The sequence below is a fragment of the Dendrobates tinctorius genome, unplaced genomic scaffold (assembly GCF_039654945.1).
Source record: "Dendrobates tinctorius isolate UK_male_01 unplaced genomic scaffold, ASM3965494v1 ptg000070l, whole genome shotgun sequence".
Taxonomy (NCBI): domain Eukaryota; kingdom Metazoa; phylum Chordata; class Amphibia; order Anura; family Dendrobatidae; genus Dendrobates; species Dendrobates tinctorius.
In genome coordinates this window covers 24613414-24633541 of record NW_027361738.1, presented here as the reverse complement: position 1 = coordinate 24633541, position 20128 = coordinate 24613414, and positions in this window count along the sequence as shown.

Sequence of the window (20128 nt, the reverse complement as noted above, 5' to 3'; positions counted from 1 at the left end):
CATAGATGTGATTTCCAATCAAGTCCTGAGATGCTCTATGCCATGTTCTAATGTTTAGGCCATGCAGACTGCTCACACTCACCAAAAAATGACCCTTAAATCTAAGTATTAAATTATTAAAAAACAACCAACTGCAGCACACGTGAATTTTTTAATCATAATGATGATGGGTTTTAAATAACCTAAAAGGGGACACTCTCCCTATTAACCCCTTTACTCCCAAGGGTGGTTTGCACGTTAATGCCCGGGCCAATTTTTACAATTCTGACCACTGTCCCTTTATGAGGTAATAACTCTGAAACGCTTCCATGGATCCCAGTGATTCTGACATTGTTTTCTCGTGACATATTGTGCTTCATGTCAGTGGTAAAATTTCATTCATATAACTTGCGTTTATTTTTGAAAAAAATGGAAATTTGGCGAAAATTTTTGCAATTTTCCAACTTTGAATTTTTATGTCCTTAAATCACAGAGATACGGCACACAAAAAACTTAATAAGTAACATTTCCCACATGTTTACTTTACATCAGAACAATTTTGGAACCAACATTTTTTTTTGTTAGGAAGTTATAAGGGTTAAAAGTTGACCAGCGATTTCTCATTTTTACAACACCATTTTATTTTTAGGGACCACATCACATTTGAAGTCACTTTGAGGGGTCTATATGATAGAAAATACCCAAAAGTGACACCATTCTAAAAACTGCACCCCTCAAGGTGCTCAAAACCACATTCAAGAAGTTTATTAACCCTTCAGGTGCCTCACAGGAAATTTTTGAATGTTTAACCAAAATGAACGTTTAACTTTTTTCACAAAAAAAATTACTTCAGGTCCAATTTTTTTTATTTTACCAAGGGTAACAGGAGAAATTGGACTGCAAAAGTTATTGTGCAATTTTTCCTGAGTACGCTGATACCTGATATGTGGGGGGGAACCACTGTTTCGGCTCATGGCAGAGCTCGGAAGAGAACGAGCGCTGTTTGACTTTTTCAACGCAAAATTGGCTGGAATTGAGATCGGGCGCCATGTCATGTTTGCAGAGCCCCTGATGTGGCTAAACAGTGGAAACCCCCCACAAGTGACCCCATTTTGGAAACTAGACCCCCCCCCAAGGAACTTATCTAGATGTATGGTGAGAACTTTGAACCCCCAAGGGCTTCACAGAAGTTTATAATGAACAGCTGTACAATTAAAAAATCATATTTTTTCCACACAAATTATCTTTTCACACCCAATTTTTATTTTCCCAAGGGAAACAGGACCTCAAAAGTTATTGTGCAATTTGTCCTGAGTACGCTGATAGCCCATATGTGGGGGTAAACCACTATTTGGGCGCATGACAGAGCTCGGAAGGGAAGCAGCGCCATTTGACTTTTTTGGCTGGAATTGAGATCAAACGCCATGTCGCGTTTGGAAAGCCCCTGATGTGCCAAAACAGTGGAAACCCCCCCAATTCTAACTCCAGCCCTAACCCCAACACACCCCTAACCCTAGCCCTAACCATAACCCTAATTGGAAAATGGAAATAAATACATTTTTTTAATTTTATTATTTTTCCCTAACTAAGGGGGTGATAACGGGGGGTTTGATTTACTATTTATAGCGGGTTTTTATATTTGGCAGCTGTCACACGCTAAAAGACGCTTTTTATTGTAAAAATAGTTTTTGCCATCACCACGTGTTGAGAGCTATAATTTTTCCATATTTTGACCCACCGAGTCATGTGAGGTCTTATTTTTTGCGGGACGAGTTGACGTTTTTATTGGTACCATTTTCGGGCACGTGACATTTTTTGATCGCTTTTTCTTCCGATTTTTGGGACGCAGAATGAACAAAAGCCAGCATTTCATGAATTTCTTTTGGGGGGTGCGTTTACACCGTTCCGCGTGTGGTAAAATTGATATGGCAGTTTTATTCTTCGGGTCAGTACGGTTACAGCGATACCTCATTTATGTTGTTTTTTTAATGTTTTGTCGGTTTTATGCAATAAAAACAATTTTATACAAAAATAATTATTTTTGCATCGCTTTATTCTGCGAGCTATAACTTTTTTATTTTTTCGCTGATGATGCTGTATGGCGGCTCGTTTTTTGTGGGACAAGATGACGTTTTCAGCGGTACCATGTTTATTCATACTCTTTTTGATCGCGCGTTATTGCACTTTTTGTTCGGCGGTATGATAATAAAGCGTTGTTTTTTGCTTTTTTTTAAGGGGTTCGCTAAAGGGGTTAACTAGTGGGATAGTTTTATAGGGCGGGTCGTTACGGATGCGGCTATACTAAATATGTGTACTTTCATTGTTTTGTTTTTATTTAGAAAAAACAGAATTTTATTGGGGAATTTTTTTTTTTTATAATTTATTTTTTGTGATTTTTTAAATTATTTTTACACGTGTTTTTGTTTTTTTTTTACTTTATTATATTGTCATCATTGTCTTTTGTTAGATCACCGATCTGACACTTAGAACAGCGCTGTGTCAGATCGGCGATCTGACAGGCGCTCTGCAGACTTCCTCCTGCCTGCTCTCAGCAGGCAGTGAGGAAGACGCCACCCTGCAGGACCCCGAAGGCTCCCGCAGCCATATTGGATTCGGGGGCCTGCAGGGAGGAGGACTCTCGGAGCGATGCAGCACATCGCGTCGCTCCGAGGGTCGCGGGGAAGTGTTAAATATTAATAATCCGTTAATTTCTTATAAGACTCAGTTCTGTACATTGCTTTAGCTTACACGACATAGGCTATTTTTAAGCTTGGCTCATGGTAGAAAGACAGCTCCATATATGTAGAGACCACGTGCTTTAGGAGACGTATATAATTCATGGCTAACTGTAGAGGTCGCTCTTCTTCCCTCACCATCATGAGAGACAGACACGAAGATGTCATCTGTTCTGGGCCATGACATGACATAACAGCTGGTATGTTACTTTACTACGAAGAAGCCGAACTGAGAGACAGACGCCATTTGTCATGTGAGATCCCGGAGAGAAAGAAGAATACACGTTGCTTTGCTATGAACTGATGGACAATCTCTCACCTATTTTTATTCACCTGTTTTTCTGTAATAACCTTTCTTTGATGGAAGAAACCAAATAAACCACTATATTTTTATCTGGTAACTAGTCCTGAGTATTTTACAGGATAAGCATTATTTTACATTGGAGAGCTAGCCAGATCTGCATTTTTGTACTTTTTTGCGGATTTCCCTCAACTTGCCCACAAGGGGGATTGGACTTTGCTAACGTCAAATCATATGTGCAAGTTATCGGGAATTCCACTACTTACAAGAATCACACAGAACCTAGAAGTAAGAATTGCCAGATAGATTGAGAAGTACTACAAGTGCCAAAGTGCCAGACGTGCTGAAGCCAAGACGTGTGAAGACAAGAGCCCAGCGTTGTCCATCAAAGGAACAAGCTGAGAAATTTCAAGGTAAGAGAAATGGATGTAATTAATTCTTATGCTAAGCAGAGTAGATTGAAATTTAAGTCTGTAGACAATTCTAATTCAGAAGTTTTATGGTTGAGTTTATATGCCGAGTGTGAACTCGAGAATCAGAGGTTAGATTCTAAGTTTTTCAATAGAGAAAGAGAGAGATTAAAAAATATTCTACAGATGGTAGATATATTTCATAGATCTGTGTCAGAGAAATCCAAAAATGATTGTTGTGATGTTCTCGAGATTGGCTGTAAAGTTAGGGAGATTGACTGTAATCAAGTGTCTGTAGCAGCCATTGAAGGTGACCTTGCAGACGTGGAACAAGATGGAGAAGTAGGAGGAGACTTCAGAACTGACGTAGAGGACGTACAAGGGAAAGACGTACCACTAAAAATAGACGACTCAGGCCCAAATCCGAAGTAACGTAAGGAAGAATTTGATAAAAATATGCGAAATAATTCCTGCATATGACAACAAAATGCATGTTTGTAGAAACTCTGAGGTTTTTGAAAGTTGTGTTGACAAATTTGATTTATCGAACGAGGAGAAGAATCAGTTGTTCAAAATGTGGATCCCTGTAAACTTTTCCAAGAGGTTATCTTTAAAGTTATCTGGTGAAACACATGAGAATTTAACTGATAAAGACAGATTAAAAATTCTCATTTTTTGTTCATCAAATGAAAATCATCCAGATATTGATATTCTTCAAAAATTAAGGATTGGTCGGAAGGAATGTATTTTTACGTTCATGTCCATATATGAACGTTTGTATAGAATGCTGAGTGAGAATGTCAAAACACCGTCCCTCATAAGGAGTTTTGTAAGCAAATTTTGGTTTCTAAATCCTGCATCTCGTGTTATTGCGTCACAAAAAGATTCTTTATTTGAATGTGCGCAATCCCTTGATTTTGCCAGAAAACACGAGAATCGTGAGAGGAAAGTAAATTGTGCTAATTTTGTAAAGACAGGCAGAGTAAAATCTTATCAGAAGCCTGTATTAGCAAAACCTTCTAAAATGAGTTTTCCCCAAAATCAAATATATGAAGAACAAAGGAGATCACATGTTTGTTTTAAGCCATATGGAATGATGCAAAATATCACCGAAAAGACACAAATTGAATTAAGAAAAATGATGAGTTTTGATCTTCTTTCTGTAACCAAGATGGCCGAATGTGACAGACAGAAACAGGTGGTGAGTGACATCATGGCCTGTAAACTGAATACTCTGCTCCAAGAATCTATCAGCTTTAAAATGGCAAGAACCTTTCAGGATATTTTTTGCAGAGAAATAAGTATGGGTTTAGGAATTGGCTAGAAAAAGTAATTATATATATATATATTTTGTGTAACAGTGTTATACAATTAGTGAGTTATATGTAATTATTTTATAGAGTATAATCCTGTAGTTTTATAGTTTGTAGATATATACATATTCATACAGTATATATAGAGTGTTTGCAGAAGTAGAAATAGTAGAACTGTATTTTTTAATGAAAATTAAAATCTACATCAGTAATAATATTTAGAATATGAATATGATATTAACCTTCTCTTTTATGTTTCCTTTATAATTTTCATTTCAAAGCAGGACATAATGCGGGAAAAATTCTCTTACAAGGATTTATGCCTTTATTTACACAGGAAGTTGCAATAATTGCATGATTTTATATATCTAACCCTTAAAAGGAAATAACTAACTGCATTTTAAAAAATGTTCTGTGTGTGTGCTTTTCTGCATGGTTCGAATGACAACCACAGCAGGGAAATTTGAACCTTGTTCTAATAATACAAGTATACCAGTATACTAGGTCCCTGTTCTTTAGGAAAAGAATTTTTAAAGGGGTCTCAGCTTTTGCAAAGCAATGGAATTTTTTTTCCAGGCCTAAATGTCAAGTATAGCTATACATATATTTATGTCATGTGTATTTGGGGAATATTCAAAGAAATATTATGTGACTAAATTGAAATAGTTTACAATGCATTGATAATTAGGATAATTTGGGTTAAAATACGTGTATTCATCACACCTTCGTATGTGAGGTATTTGGTTTAAAGTTAATATGTGACACAGTCTGAGTGACAGTGACTGAGTGTATGAGCAGCTGCTGAGCGAGTGATGTGATACGTTTGTATGAGGCCTCAGGATTCTGGATGAGAGAAAAAAAAAAAAAGGAAAAAAAAAACAAACCCAAAAGCCTTTATCTTTAGGAGAAATATGCAGATCAGTTAAATTATTAGAATATTAAGATACATAATGAAATATTATCTATACAACATATATTTCTATAGTTCTTTAGTAATTATTTCTTGATTTAGTTAATTGTGGATAAGTGCAATCGCACAACAAAATAGAAAATAGTTTATGAAGAAAATCTATTCTTTCCTTATCAGCTTTAGCTCTTTTAAACAGGCACCAGCACAGAGCCTGGTATTCACCAGCTGCATCTGGGAATAGTGGACCTTCCTTCTCTGTCCAAGTGTGTTAATCTTAAACTACATTTAAATTAATTTTTCCAAATGATAATTTTATGATATTCAAATTAATTTTGATGGTTACACATCTTCAGACAAATAATGGTATAAGCAAGTATAAATTCACATAATTTATACATGAATTATTTTTAATTTTGGTTTTGATAAATGAATTATTTCATGAAACAATATTTTTTGGTATTAAGGGGGAAAATATGTTTTTTATCCTGACTACATCATCACATTTGATTAATACCTCTTCTTCACACATTTTAATAGGAAAAAATATTAATAAGGTACAATGGTATAAGTATTGGGTATAATAACAAGTATTATAAAGAGTCATTTCTTTACACTAAGAGGAATTACATGCAAAGTTGCATGATTTGAATATTTTGATAACACAAGTTTATGACAATTATGAAATAATCCAGATCATGGAAATATTAAGGGTATATGTTACTGAAGACATAACTACTCTGCATCAACATAAAGGTCTTATTCTTATTTTTATTTTTATTCTTATTTTTCATTATTTTTAATTCTTTCACCAATATTTAGTGGGGTAATGTCTACTGAGAATATTGCTTCATTAAATATAGCAATTATATGGTTCTATTACTAAGGAAAATGTTTCACTTCTGAGTTATATGCAACAATTCTTTTATTCATTCATTCGCTCACTCATATATTCTTATTTTGGTTCATGGCTTTACATTCCTACATATTATTAGTATAATAAATATATTCCTTATTAATAAAGATGAAAACACTGGTTACATAAAACACAGTGACACCTATGGGTTGAAAAAGGTAATTACACCTAAGACATAAAAAAAATGTTCTATCACATGAAAAAAATGGATAATAATGTATTATCACTTATTATTGGTTTATTATTTTAAATATTGAAATCCATATATGGTACAAATTCTGATAATAATTATATGGATATTACTGATTGCTATGGTACGCTGTGATATTATAGGATAGAAAAATTACCAGATTTGGTATAGAATAGGGAATGAAGACTTCAAGCAAGATACTGAAATTACGTTAATAAAGACTTTTCATATTAAAATTGATTCTTATCAGTTGCAAGAAGAAGAATGTCGCTATCCAGAAGTCCCAGAAGGTAACAAAGCTATGACTTCTGAGAAATGAACTGTGTTAATTACAAGTGCAGTATCCACCACTGATAGTCACAAGTGCAGTATCCACCACTGACAGTCACAAGTGCAGTATCCACCACTGACAGTCACGATTAAAGTGTCTAACCTGACAACCAGAGGACGATGATCCTATGATGCTGAGATGAACTGTGTTATCACGTTCTTATCAAGTTCCAGAGGTTTTCAATCACCTGAAAAGCTTTGATGAAGGCTGGTGAACAATGAAGGTAATTAACCCTGACATATGTCCTGTGCATTAGGGCAAGGACTGGTTATGGTGCTATGTTTAGCAAGGAAGAGTCATTTTAACCCTTGCTTTGCTGACCAAAGACGTCACACCTGTTCAAAGACCAGTGCCGATGGAGGATTCCAGAATATCCAAGGTGAGCCAATGTAAGCCCAGGTTTTTAAAGATGACACTGCACAGATATTAATGCTGCATTTCATCTATAGACTTTGTTTCTTATCAACATTTGAATTTATGAACTTTGATTTGATACACAACACAATTTCTACAACATCTATATGCTAGAGAAAAACTGTGGTTTTAAAAGAACCAAGAAGAAGACAGAAGACATCAAAATGAAGACCAGATGACACCAGATGATAATGACTGGACCTGAGATGCTTCAATTTAGACTTAGGGAAGTATAATTATACATATTTTATATGAATATTGTTCACGGCTTACCATAACATGAATTCACATCAATTATGTCATTGAGTACTTATAACGGTAATCTGATATTATTATTATTATTATTGATATTAAATTATTTTGTCAAAGAAGAAGAAAAGAAGATCTTGTTATGTTTTGAGGGTTCCAATTAATGTCTGTCTCCCTCAAAAGGGGGAATTGTTAAATATTAATAATCCGTTAATTTCTTATAAGACTCAGTTCTGTACATTGCTTTAGCTTACACGACATAGGCTATTTTTAAGCTTGGCTCATGGTAGAAAGACAGCTCCATATATGTAGAGACCACGTGCTTTAGGAGACGTATATAATTCATGGCTAACTGTAGAGGTCGCTCTTCTTCCCTCACCATCATGAGAGACAGACACGAAGATGTCATCTGTTCTGGGCCATGACATGACATAACAGCTGGTATGTTACTTTACTACGAAGAAGCCGAACTGAGAGACAGACGCCATTTGTCATGTGAGATCCCGGAGAGAAAGAAGAATACACGTTGCTTTGCTATGAACTGATGGACAATCTCTCACCTATTTTTATTCACCTGTTTTTCTGTAATAACCTTTCTTTGATGGAAGAAACCAAATAAACCACTATATTTTTATCTGGTAACTAGTCCTGAGTATTTTACAGGATAAGCATTATTTTACAGGAAGCACGGAGGGAGCCCCATCCCTGCACGCTTCTCTCCTATGCCCCCCGGTACACTGTGATCATGTTTGATCGCAGTGTGCCAAGGGTCAATGTGCCGGGGGCGGTCCGTGACCGCCCCTGACACATAGTGCCGGGTGTCAGCTGTGATAATCAGCTGACACCCGGCCGCGATCAGCGGCGCTCTCCCCGTGAGCCCCGCTGATCGCTTGTGACGTAATATTCTGTCCTTGGGACTTAGGTCCCAGGTCACATGGACGGAATATTACGTCCAATGTAGGAAAGGAGTTAATACACTATAATCCTTCCCTAGTTGACACCCTAGGGACAGTGAAATGGTGCCCCAGCTGCTCAATGTAGACTCTCCCTCACTCACCCTGGAAACCCTATCCGATACACTGGAAATTCTTAATACAAGGGTGTAGCCCAAAGGAGGTCAAATACAAATCCTCTCAAATTCTCTGTATGACCCTAGGAAGTAAGGTAAAAGCAAAGATTGTCCCAATTGATTCATTTAAAAAAAGCAACCTGATACTTCACAAATATCTGAGCCAATAACAGGTGATACATTAACCAGGATTTATTACAATATGAAAGCCATCATTAGACATAGCAGGCTCCACGCTGGTGCATTGCAATGCTGTATAACAGTGACTAGACTGCAAAAAGTGGAAGTCCCATAGAGGGTCTAAGTAAAAAAAAAATTGATTGAAAAAATATTTTTCAAAAATCACCAAATAAAATATGCCGTCTAACCGGGATCCAAGGAGTAATGTTTCTCCTTGCAGAGAGAGTGACATAGCAAGCCTGACATGCAAAGTGTGACATGCCAAGGAGATGTTTTATGTAGACACGGTTTGTCGCCTTCACCTAGGTATGTGATGTCCATTTTCACTTTCAGCATAGAATGGATCAGTTGTGGATCCTGTGGTAAAGTCGTTTCTCCAAAGTGTCCCAGGAGACAGTCGCAGCTAGCATCTATACCTGCTGTTATGGGTGGGTCCCAGGAGACAGTCGCAGCTAGCATCTATACCTGCTGTTATGGGTGGATTCCAGCTATTATTACAACCACTATCTGTCCTGTGTGTAGTGGGCTCCATACATGCCCCTCCTGGCTGTGACTTACATGTACTGCAGGGTGTGCAAACATGTTAACCCCTTACTGACGGAGCCAATTTTTAAAATTCTGACCAATATCACTTTATGTGGTGATAACTCTGGAACGCTTCAACAAATCCCATTGATTTTGAGATTGTTTTTTCGTGGCACATTATAATTTATGATAATGGTAAATCTAGGTTGATATGTTTTGTGTTTATTTATAAGAAATATCAGAAACTTGACAAAAATGTTAAAAAATTGCAATTTTCAAACTTTGAATGATTATCCGTTTAATCCAGATAGTCATACCCCACAAAAACATTAATAAATAACATTTCTCTCATGCCTGCTTTACATCAGCACCATTTTTAAAACGCTAATTTATTTTGTTAGGCTTTTAGGTGGTTTAAAAAGGTAGCAGTAATTTTTCATTTTTTCAAGGAAAGTTACAAAATTTATTTTTTGAGGGACCAATCCAGGTTTGAAGTGACTTTGGGGGTGCTATATATTGGAAAACCCCAAAAAGTTATACCATTTTAAAATCAGCACCCCCTGACATACTGAAAACTTCTGTCAGGTAGTTTATTAACCCTTCAGGTGATTTCCAGGAATTGATGTAAATTGGTATAGCGCCGGAATGAAAAAATGTTTGTTTACCACCTAAATGTCGCTAACTTCTGAGCTGACCACTGTAGCCGGGAGACTCTAAGGCCCGCTATTTGGCCATGAACTGCTATGGCAAACATCAGGACCACACAATCATAATCTCGGTGTGTCAATTAGATTAAAATGGAGGCCCCCACAATCTTTTAACCATTTGATTTAAGGTACCGTTACACCTAGCGATGCACCAGCGATCCCGACCAGCGATATGACGCGGTCAGGATCGCTGGTGCATCGCTAGTGAGCTGCCACACAGGCAGATCTCACTAGCGACATCGCTGGGGTCGGGGATCGCTACTTACCTGTCAGACGCGGCGATGCTGCGTCCTCCCACCCGGCTCCACGCGTCGCTCATCGTCACAGCAGGAAGCGCTGCAGGAAGTGACCGACGAGGAATTATCCAGGAGCTTCTCGCGCGAACAGCGATAACCAGCGGGGGAGCCGGTCGGAGGTAAGTATCACATGCAGCGATATCGCTAGCAATATCGCTGCAACGTCACAAAATCGGTGACTTTACAGCGATATTGCTAGCGATATCGCAGTGTGTAACGGGGGCTTTAGTCACTTTTGACAGCAGCAACTAAGGGGTTAAACAGATATGGACGGTGCCAAAACTGATCGTGTGTGATACAGCAAGTTGTCAGCTATAGTGGACAGCAGACAGCTGCTAGATTGTCACCTGTGTGGGGATGATATTCTCTTATATCTCAGGTCAGTAAAAAGAGGTATTGGCTGTCATTAAGGGGTTAAAACTCTACTTCTGTTTACAGCTTGTCGCCTAGGTAGCTGACCACCATTGCTGCGTAGCGGCAGCGGCAGAACATGTGCAGAGCTTACAAGCTCTTTTCTATTCAATTTGTATGCACTGCTTTGAAGCTGGCCAAGATTGCTAGGGACCCTTTCCCAATTCCCCATGTGGTTGGGCAGTCACATGACTGCCCATATGCGATTTTCATACCTGCGGTCACATGCTGACTAGACTCTCCTCCACTAGAACATTCAGAAGCAGAGGCAGGTCTAGTCTGCCACCCCATGGGGAAAACACGCTGCCATGATTCAGCACTCTGCAATCACATATGACTGTAGACTTTTCTTCTTTGTCTGGACAATCCCTTTAAATCTAAAGACAAAATGACAGCTTTTAAACACTGATTTTAACATTGGCTTACTGTGTGCTGATCCACTTTGTCCAGTATGAAAATAAATAAAATATAATAAGCAGGCTAATAATTCAGTTTTGCCATATAAAAAGCAAAACACATCTCCAGACTGTCTAACAAGGCAACCGAATGTGTGTATTGATGACCTGCGGTTGATCACCATGTTGTACAATTTGAGAGAGTAGCTTTATGGCAGGGGTCAGACTTGCGAGAAACTCGCACGAGTCTCGCACTTCAATACCTGGCACTGCCGCCTGCTCTCAGATCGGAGCGTTCAGCCGCATGTATTACAGCTAATGCTGTAAGTAATGTAGAAGCTGAATAGTTGAAAGTTGAAAGTTGAAAAGGAAGACACCTTGCCATGGTTTATGGGCATACATGAATTGGGCAATTTATGCGCTAAGAACCTTCATTTTTTTTGATAGCTGTGTCTATCTGTACATGTCATCCCCTGAGGAAGAAGTATAGACTTCGAAACGCGTTGGAAAATAAAAGTACAGTTCATAAAACCTGGAAGGATTGATTTGTCAAGCAGCGCACTTTTAATCCATAAACTTTCTCCTTTATAATCTGATGATTTGTGGTCACGGCGTGGCCCTTTGGATGTGCAGCAGGCTGACTACCTACTTCTATGTGTCTGAATCTCTCCTGTATAAGTTGAGTATAATGAATTGAGTTTATATCAAGCTTTACTCGGGTAAGACCCTTTTGCGCTCTTTCTTTTTCAGCTGTTTTACCATAATAATGAGAAATGACACAGGGAAAAAGTATTCAACATGCTTACTGAAATTGAATGCTTCCTACAAAGTGGTGATGACAGCTTGAAGATGCCTCCTACTCCTATATGGAGAAACTAGTCCCTTGCATTGCTCAGGTGTGATTTTGGACCGTTCTTCCACGTAAACACTCTTCAAATTTTCACTGTTCCGGGGGCTCCTTCTATGAACTCTGAGCTTTAAGCTTTAGTTCATTCCAAAAATGTTCTATTGGATTTAGGTCAGTCCTAGCAGCTTTATATTGTTTATGTGAAACCAAGTTAGAGTTTCCTTGGCTGTGTGTTTGGTATCATTGTCTTGCTGAAATGTCCAACCTTGTTTCACCTTCATGCTGGTAGATGGCAGCAGACATTTATCAAGAATGTCTTGGTACATTTGTCAATTCATCCTTCCTTCAATTATATGAAGTTTGACTGTGTCATGTGCGGAAAAAAACCTGTTGGAATGTTGTTTTTGGGGTGATATGCATGGTTTGTATTAATGGCATTCAAATACTTCAATTTTGGTCTCTTCTGACCAGACTATATTAATAATAATAATAATAATAATAATAATAAATTTTATTTTTATAGCGCCGACATATTCCGCAGCACTTTACATTTCAGAGGGGATTTGTACAGACAATAGACATTACAGCATAACAATAATCACATACAGTAGATTATAACAAATACCAAGAGGAAAGAGGGCCCTGCTCGCAAGCTTACAGTCTATGAGGAAAGAGGGAGACACGAAAGGTGGGTGGTAACAGTTACCCTGATTGTATGGACCAGTCATAATGTTAAGTGTGTAACAGTACAGACACAGAGGGCTAATGGAGGCATAAAGCATGTGGGAACATGATGCGGGGAACCTGGTTATGGTAAAACTTTTGGCTCTGCCACACAGGGATAGATTAGGTTAATGTGTTGGGGTGGTAGGCCAGTCTGAATAAATGCGTTTTCAGGACACGCTTAAAATTGTGGGGATTGGGGACTAATCGTATTGACCTGGGAAGTGCATTCCAAAGAATTGGTGCGGCACGTGTAAAGTCTTGGAGACGGGAGTGGGAGGTTCTGACTATTGAGGATGCTAATCTCAGGTCATCAGCAGAACGGAGGGCGCGGGTAGGGTGGTATACTGAAACAAGGGAGGAGATGTAGGGTGGTGCTGAGCCATGGAGGGCTTTGTGAGTGAGGGTAATAAGTTTATACTGAATTCTGGAGTGGATGGGTAGCCAGTGTAATGACTGGCACAAGGTAGAGGCATCAGTGTAACGATTGGTGAGGAATATGATCCTGGCTGCAGCATTCAAGACAGATTGGAGGGGGGAGAGTTTGGTAAGAGGGAGACCGATTAGAAGAGAGTTACAATAGTCGAGACGAGAATGAATAAGAGAAACAGTAAGAGTTTTTGCAGCGTCAAAGGTAAGAAAAGGTCGAATTCTAGAAATGTTTTTGAGGTGCAGATGACAAGAGCGAGCCAGTGATCGAATGTGGGGGGCAAAGGAAAGCTCGGAATCAAGTATGACCCCAAGACAGCGGGCCTGTTGCTGGGGAGTAATAGTGGAACCACACACAGAAATGGCAATGTCGGGCATAGGTACATTAGTAGAGGGAGGAAACACCAGGAGTTCAGTCTTTGACAGGTTCAGTTTCAGATATAGTGAGGACATGATGTTAGACACAGCGTTTAGACAATCGCCGGTGTTTTCTAGAAAGGCTGGCGTGATGTCAGGAGAAGAAGCGTATAATTGGGTGTCATCAGCATAGAGATGGTACTGGAAACCAAATCTACTGATTGTTTGACCAATAGGGGCAGTGTACAAGGAGAAGAGGAGGGGACCTAGAACCGATCCTTGGGGGACCCCAACAGTAAGGGGAAGATGAGAGGAGGAGGAACCGGCAAAAGATACAGTAAAGGAGCGGGCAGAGAGATAGGAGGAGAACCAGGAGAGAACGGTATCCTTAAGGCCAATGGAACGGAGCATAGTGAGGAGGAGCTGATGATCCACAGTGTCGAATGCTGCAGAGAGATCCAAGAGAATTAGCATGGAGTAATGACCATTTGATTTAGCTGTTAGCAGATCATTAGAGACTTTAGTGAGGGCAGTTTCAGTGGAGTGTAAAGAGCGGAAACCGGATTGGAGAGGGTCGAGAAGAGAGTTTTCTGAGAGATAGCGGATAAGACGGGAGTGGACCAGGCGTTCCAGGAGTTTAGAGATGAAGGGAAGATTAGAGACAGGTCTATAGTTAGCGGCACAGTTTTGGTCGAGGGATGGTTTTTTAAGTAGTGGATGTATGATAGCATGCTTAAATGAGAAGGGAAAAATACCAGAAGAGAGAGAGAGGTTAAATATTTTAGTTAGGTGAGGGGTGACAGCAGGGGAAAGGGACTGAAGGAGCTGTGACGGAAATGGGTCACTGGTGCATGTAGTTGGGTGAGAAGATGCAAGGAGCCTGCTTACTTCTTCTTCTGTGACTGGTTCAAAATCAGAGAGTGAGTTAGATGCAGTGGGGGAGGGAGGACGGTGCATGGTACGAGGTGATTGGGAGATAATTTCCTGTCGGATCTGGTCAATTTTTTCTTTGAAGTAATTGGCCAGATCGTCAGCTCGGAGCTCCGTGGTTGGGGCCTGTACTCTTGGATTGAGTAGAGAATGAAAAGTGTCAAAGAGACGTTTCGGGTTATTGGACAGTGAGGTGATGAGGGTGTTGAAATAGGTTTGTTTGGAGAGATGAAGGGCAGTGTTGTATGTTCTAAGCATAAACTTAAAATGGATGAAATCTTCGGGTAGATTGGATTTTCTCCACAGACGTTCGGCGCACCTGGAGCACCGCTGCAGGAAACGTGTTTGCACCGTGTGCCAGGGTTGTCGCCATCTGCGTTGTGGTGTTCTATTTATAGGGGGTGCAAATTCATCCAGGGCACTTTGAAGTGTTTCATTGTAATGCTTCAATGCAGAATCAGGACATGAGAGGGAGGAGATAGGGGCCAATGAAGACTGCAAGTTCTTCAGAAGTTTCTGGGTGTTAATGGCCTGTATGTTTCTATAAGTCTGGACAGTGGGGGTGACCTGAGCAGCCTGGCAGTTCTTGATAGAGAATGAAAGAAGATTGTGGTCAGAGAGCGGGAGAGGGGAGTTTGCAAAATCATCCACTGCACAAAGCCGAGAGAAGACCAAATCGAGGGAGTTTCCGTCTTCATGCGTTGGAGAATTAGTAAGCTGCGAAAGGCCAAATGAGGAGGTTAGAGATAAAAGGTGAGTAGCAGATGGGGAGAGGGGAAGAGCAATGGGGATGTTGAAATCACCCATGATGAGGGTAGGGATGTCACAGGAGAGAAAATGTGGAGGCCAAGTGGCAAAATGATCCAGGAACTGATGGGAGGGGCCGGGAGGACGATACACCACCGCCACTCGCATGGAGAAGGGGGTGTAGAGTCTGACGGCATGGACCTCAAAAGAAGGGAAGACAAGTGAGGGTACTTGAGGGATAACCTGAAAGGTACATTTTGGTGATAGGAGCAGACCAACGCCTCCACCAGCTCTATTGTCTGATCTTGGGGTATGAGAGAAGTGAAGCCCCCCGTATGAAAGAGCAGCAGCAGCGGTAGTGTCTGACTGCTGGATCCAGGTTTCAGTAAGAGCCAGGAGGTTAAGAGAATTAGAAAGGAAAAAGTCAAGAATGAAGGAGAGTTTGTTACACACTGAGCGAGAATTCCAAAGTGCACAATTAAGAGAGACAGATGGCATGCAGGGAATATTAATAAGATTAGAGGGGTTTCTGAGTGTAGCAGTCGGGAGGTTTGACTTTCTATAACATGGGGGACCAGGGTTGGGAGCAATGTCTCCTGCGACTAGGAGAAGGAGGATAGAAAGAGTGAGCAGATGGTTAAGTGATTTGTGAGAGCGTCTCTGATGTTGAATGGTGGGACTGACTGGATCTGTGCAGTTTAACAACGTGAAAAGAGCATGAGTGCTATACATAGGAGAGGAAAGAAGCGAGGGGCCAATGTGGATGGAGTGTTGAGAGTTAATGCCAGGGCGGTTGATGTGTGTGAATGCAGCGGCCAGGATATAAATTACACAAATGCATATGGTATATATTTGTTGTACTCCAAATGTACAGGGAGTAGATGTATATAAATGTCTTACCTGTCTCCTGCCCTGTCTAACTGCCATGTTATAACTGCCAGTACTTTGATAAACTGTACTTGGATAAAGTGTGCATAAATGCCCCCTGCATAAATGCTATCCCCAAGCTATGTCTGAATATATAGGAGGATAAGACTTAGAACTTTTTTTTTTTTTTTTTTTTTTTTTGGGCTCTCTCTCTTCTCGTTAATCAATCACACTAAATTGAGACACCAGGACCCAATAAAATGTTGTGGTCAAGTAAACACATGTCCAGCACTACATGGATCATAAAGCACTTTGAAAAGTTTCTTGACCTCACAACATAAGGGGACAAGCAGAGTAAGTTGAAAAAAACTATATACCATATAGAAGCTTGCAGAGTTGAAAACACAGAGATAGCATTCAGGATTAACTGCTTGCTGACATTGAATGGAGACACAGGAGTGGATTCAGAGCAGAGATTGGAAAAGCTGGTTACCATATAGAAGCTTGCAGAGTTGAAAACACAGAGATAGCATTCAGGATTAACTGCTTGCTGACATTGAATGGAGACACAGGAGTGGATTCAGAGCAGAGATTGGAAAAGCTGGTTACCATATAGAAGCTTGCAGAGTTGAAAACACAGAGATAGCATTCAGGATTAACTGCTTGCTGACAGGTGTGATTCCCTTGCATTGCATACATGGCATACATGAATTGGGCAATTTATGCGCTAAGAACCTTCATTTTTTTTGATAGCTGTGTCTATCTGTACATGTCATCCCCTGAGGAAGAAGTATAGACTTCGAAACGCGTTGGAAAATAAAAGTACAGTTCATAAAACCTGGAAGGATTGATTTGTCAAGCAGCGCACTTTTAATCCATAAACTTTCTCCTTTATAATCTGATGATTTGTGGTCACGGCGTGGCCCTTTGGATGTGCAGCAGGCTGACTACCTACCTCTATGTGTCTGAATCTCTCCTGTATAAGTTGAGTATAATGAATTGAGTTTATATCAAGCTTTACTCGGGTAAGACCCTTTTGCGCTCTTTCTTTTTCAGCTGTTTTACCATAATAATGAGAAATGACACAGGGAAAAAGTATTCAACATGCTTACTGAAATTGAATGCTTCCTACAAAGTGGTGATGACAGCTTGAAGATGCCTCCTACTCCTATATGGAGAAACTAGTCCCTTGCATTGCTCAGGTGTGATTTTGGACTGTTCTTCCACGTAAACACTCTTCAAATTTTCACTGTTCCGGGGGCTCCTTCTATGAACTCTGAGCTTTAAGCTTTAGTTCATTCCAAAAATGTTCTATTGGATTTAGGTCAGTCCTAGCAGCTTTATATTGTTTATGTGAAACCAAGTTAGAGTTTCCTTGGCTGTGTGTTTGGTATCATTGTCTTGCTGAAATGTCCAACCTTGTTTCACCTTCATGCTGGTAGATGGCAGCAGACATTTATCAAGAATGTCTTGGTACATTTGTCAATTCATCCTTCCTTCAATTATATGAAGTTTGACTGTGTCATGTGCGGAAAAAAACCTGTTGGAATGTTGTTTTTGGGGTGATATGCATGGTTTGTATTAATGGCATTCAAATACTTCAATTTTGGTCTCTTCTGACCAGACTATATTCTCCCAGTATTTCATAGGCATGTCCAAACATTGTTGCGCAAACTTAAAACGAGTTTGAACATACTTTTTATTCAGCAATGGAGTCTTACGTGGTGAGCGTGCATACTGGCCATGACAGTTGACTGCATTACTTATAGTTTTCTTTTAAACAATTGTACCTGATGATTCCAGGTCTTTCGGTAGTTCGCAACAGGTGGACAACTTCTGATACTTACTCCTCTGTCTGAAATCTTGCAAGGAGCACTTGGTCGTAGCCAGTTTATGGTGAAATGATGTTTTTTTCCAATTCTGAATTATAGCTTGGGACAGCTCAATGATTTTACTAACCACGAGATATGTCTTGTGTGGCACGTGGTAGTGAGGCACCTTTTTATAGGCCATCAGTTGAACCAGTGGAAGGAATGCTTTCTAATTGCTTTCAGATTTCAGCTGGCGTCATGACTTTTCATGGCTTTTTGCATTGCTCTTTCTTTGTGATCAATACTTTTTTCTGTGTCATTTCTCATTATTACACAACTTAATTTCTGGACAACTATAGTTTGATTCCTTTACCTGTGTGGATTGGATGGGTTGATACTAGTGATGAGCAAACCCAAACTGCAAATTTCAGAGTTGGTACCGGGCACCTACTGGACTTTTTCCTGGAAGTCCATTTTACTATTCCAAAGGTCACTCTTGGTCATGTTTCAAGGGTGATGACGCTACTGATGTTATCGCTTGTGAGACATGACCGGGAGTGACCTATGGAGAGTCGTTCTCAGAACAACACTCCATAGGTTGCAGTAGAAAAATCGCTGGACATCGTGGGAACCACAGTGGCTTACGTCAGAACTGCGGAGATTCTTTTTAATAATAGACGAACCAGGGATTGTTTTGGGAAGCCGTTATTAAAATAAAGTCACACACAGGAAGAAAGTTTATTTTTAAATATGGGACAGTAATGGGGTTGTCTGATAAGACACCTCTCCATTACTGACCCCTGGGCTTGATGTCAGCTGACATTACACAGTTGACATCAACCCCCAAAACTAGTACATTGATATCCACTGCACCAGTGGAAATGGGAAGAGACAAGGCTGAACGCCAAAATTGGCTCTTCTAATGGATGCACCATTTTTTGTGGTGGCTGAGGGATGGTCTTATTAGGTTTGGAAGGGGACAATATCCATGGACCTTCCCAGCTTATTAATGCCAGCCCCCAGCTGTCTGCTTTGCCTTAGCTGGTTTTTAAAAAAATAAGGGGACCCCATGTGTTTTTTTTTTTTTTCATTTAACAAGTACAGTAAACTACACACGTAAGTCACTGCTCCACCTCCTGGTTCAAGATTATTTCTTTATTCTGTTATTTTAAAGGAAATTTCCCTATCCACATTTGTTTGCAAGGAAATTGTCCATCTCTTACCCCCATTTTGTTTCCTTTTGCAGCCAACTAGCCCTTACTTTGACCACGTTAAAGCACCAAAGTTTGGGTCACCATGGGCTTCTGTGGTTTGCGCGGTCAAGTTCTGGTACCCGAACTGAACTTTGGACTAAAGTTCCGCCGAACCCGACAAATCTTAACATCCACGGGTCCACTCAACCCTAGTTGTTGCCGACATTTTTTGAGAATTTCTTGTCAATAGCAATTTTAGAAATAGATTTACTTAGAAAATGGGTGACGTGTTCATGACTTATTTCACCCCGCTGTATACAAAACAAGACTTTATTTTCCCTGAAAAACCACACAGACTGCATTTTGGACAACAAATTTCACATAATTTTATTTCCAAATCCACAATAAGGAACAAAAGTTTATACAAATCAGCACTGTAAAAATGACAAGTTAGAGGCTATGCTGGCAAAATGTAAAAGGAAGCAATTGATTCCTCTTATTTCCCCTTTGAAAAATGTACAATAGGCTCTAAAAAGGAAAAAAAAAACAAAAAAAAAAAAAAAAACCATCTCTTGCAAAACATATTCTAATTTTCAAAAATGGTGTCCAATGGAATTTCTGGTGCATATCTATATATTAACATATATATAGAGAGCGATCAGTATTATCAGTGTAAGTGCTCACCCTTTGACATGCACAGAAGGCATTGAAATTAAATACAAATATTGTTGCAATAAAAATATCCTAAAATTGAAAAGTTGGACCAAGCATGCTTCCTCACGTGTGACAAAATGAACTTTCATCCTACGGCAGAAAAAGGTGATAAATAAGTTAAATTTCTAAAGCAAATTTCAGCAGCACGTCCACATGACAACTACTCAGTTACACGGGGGGAA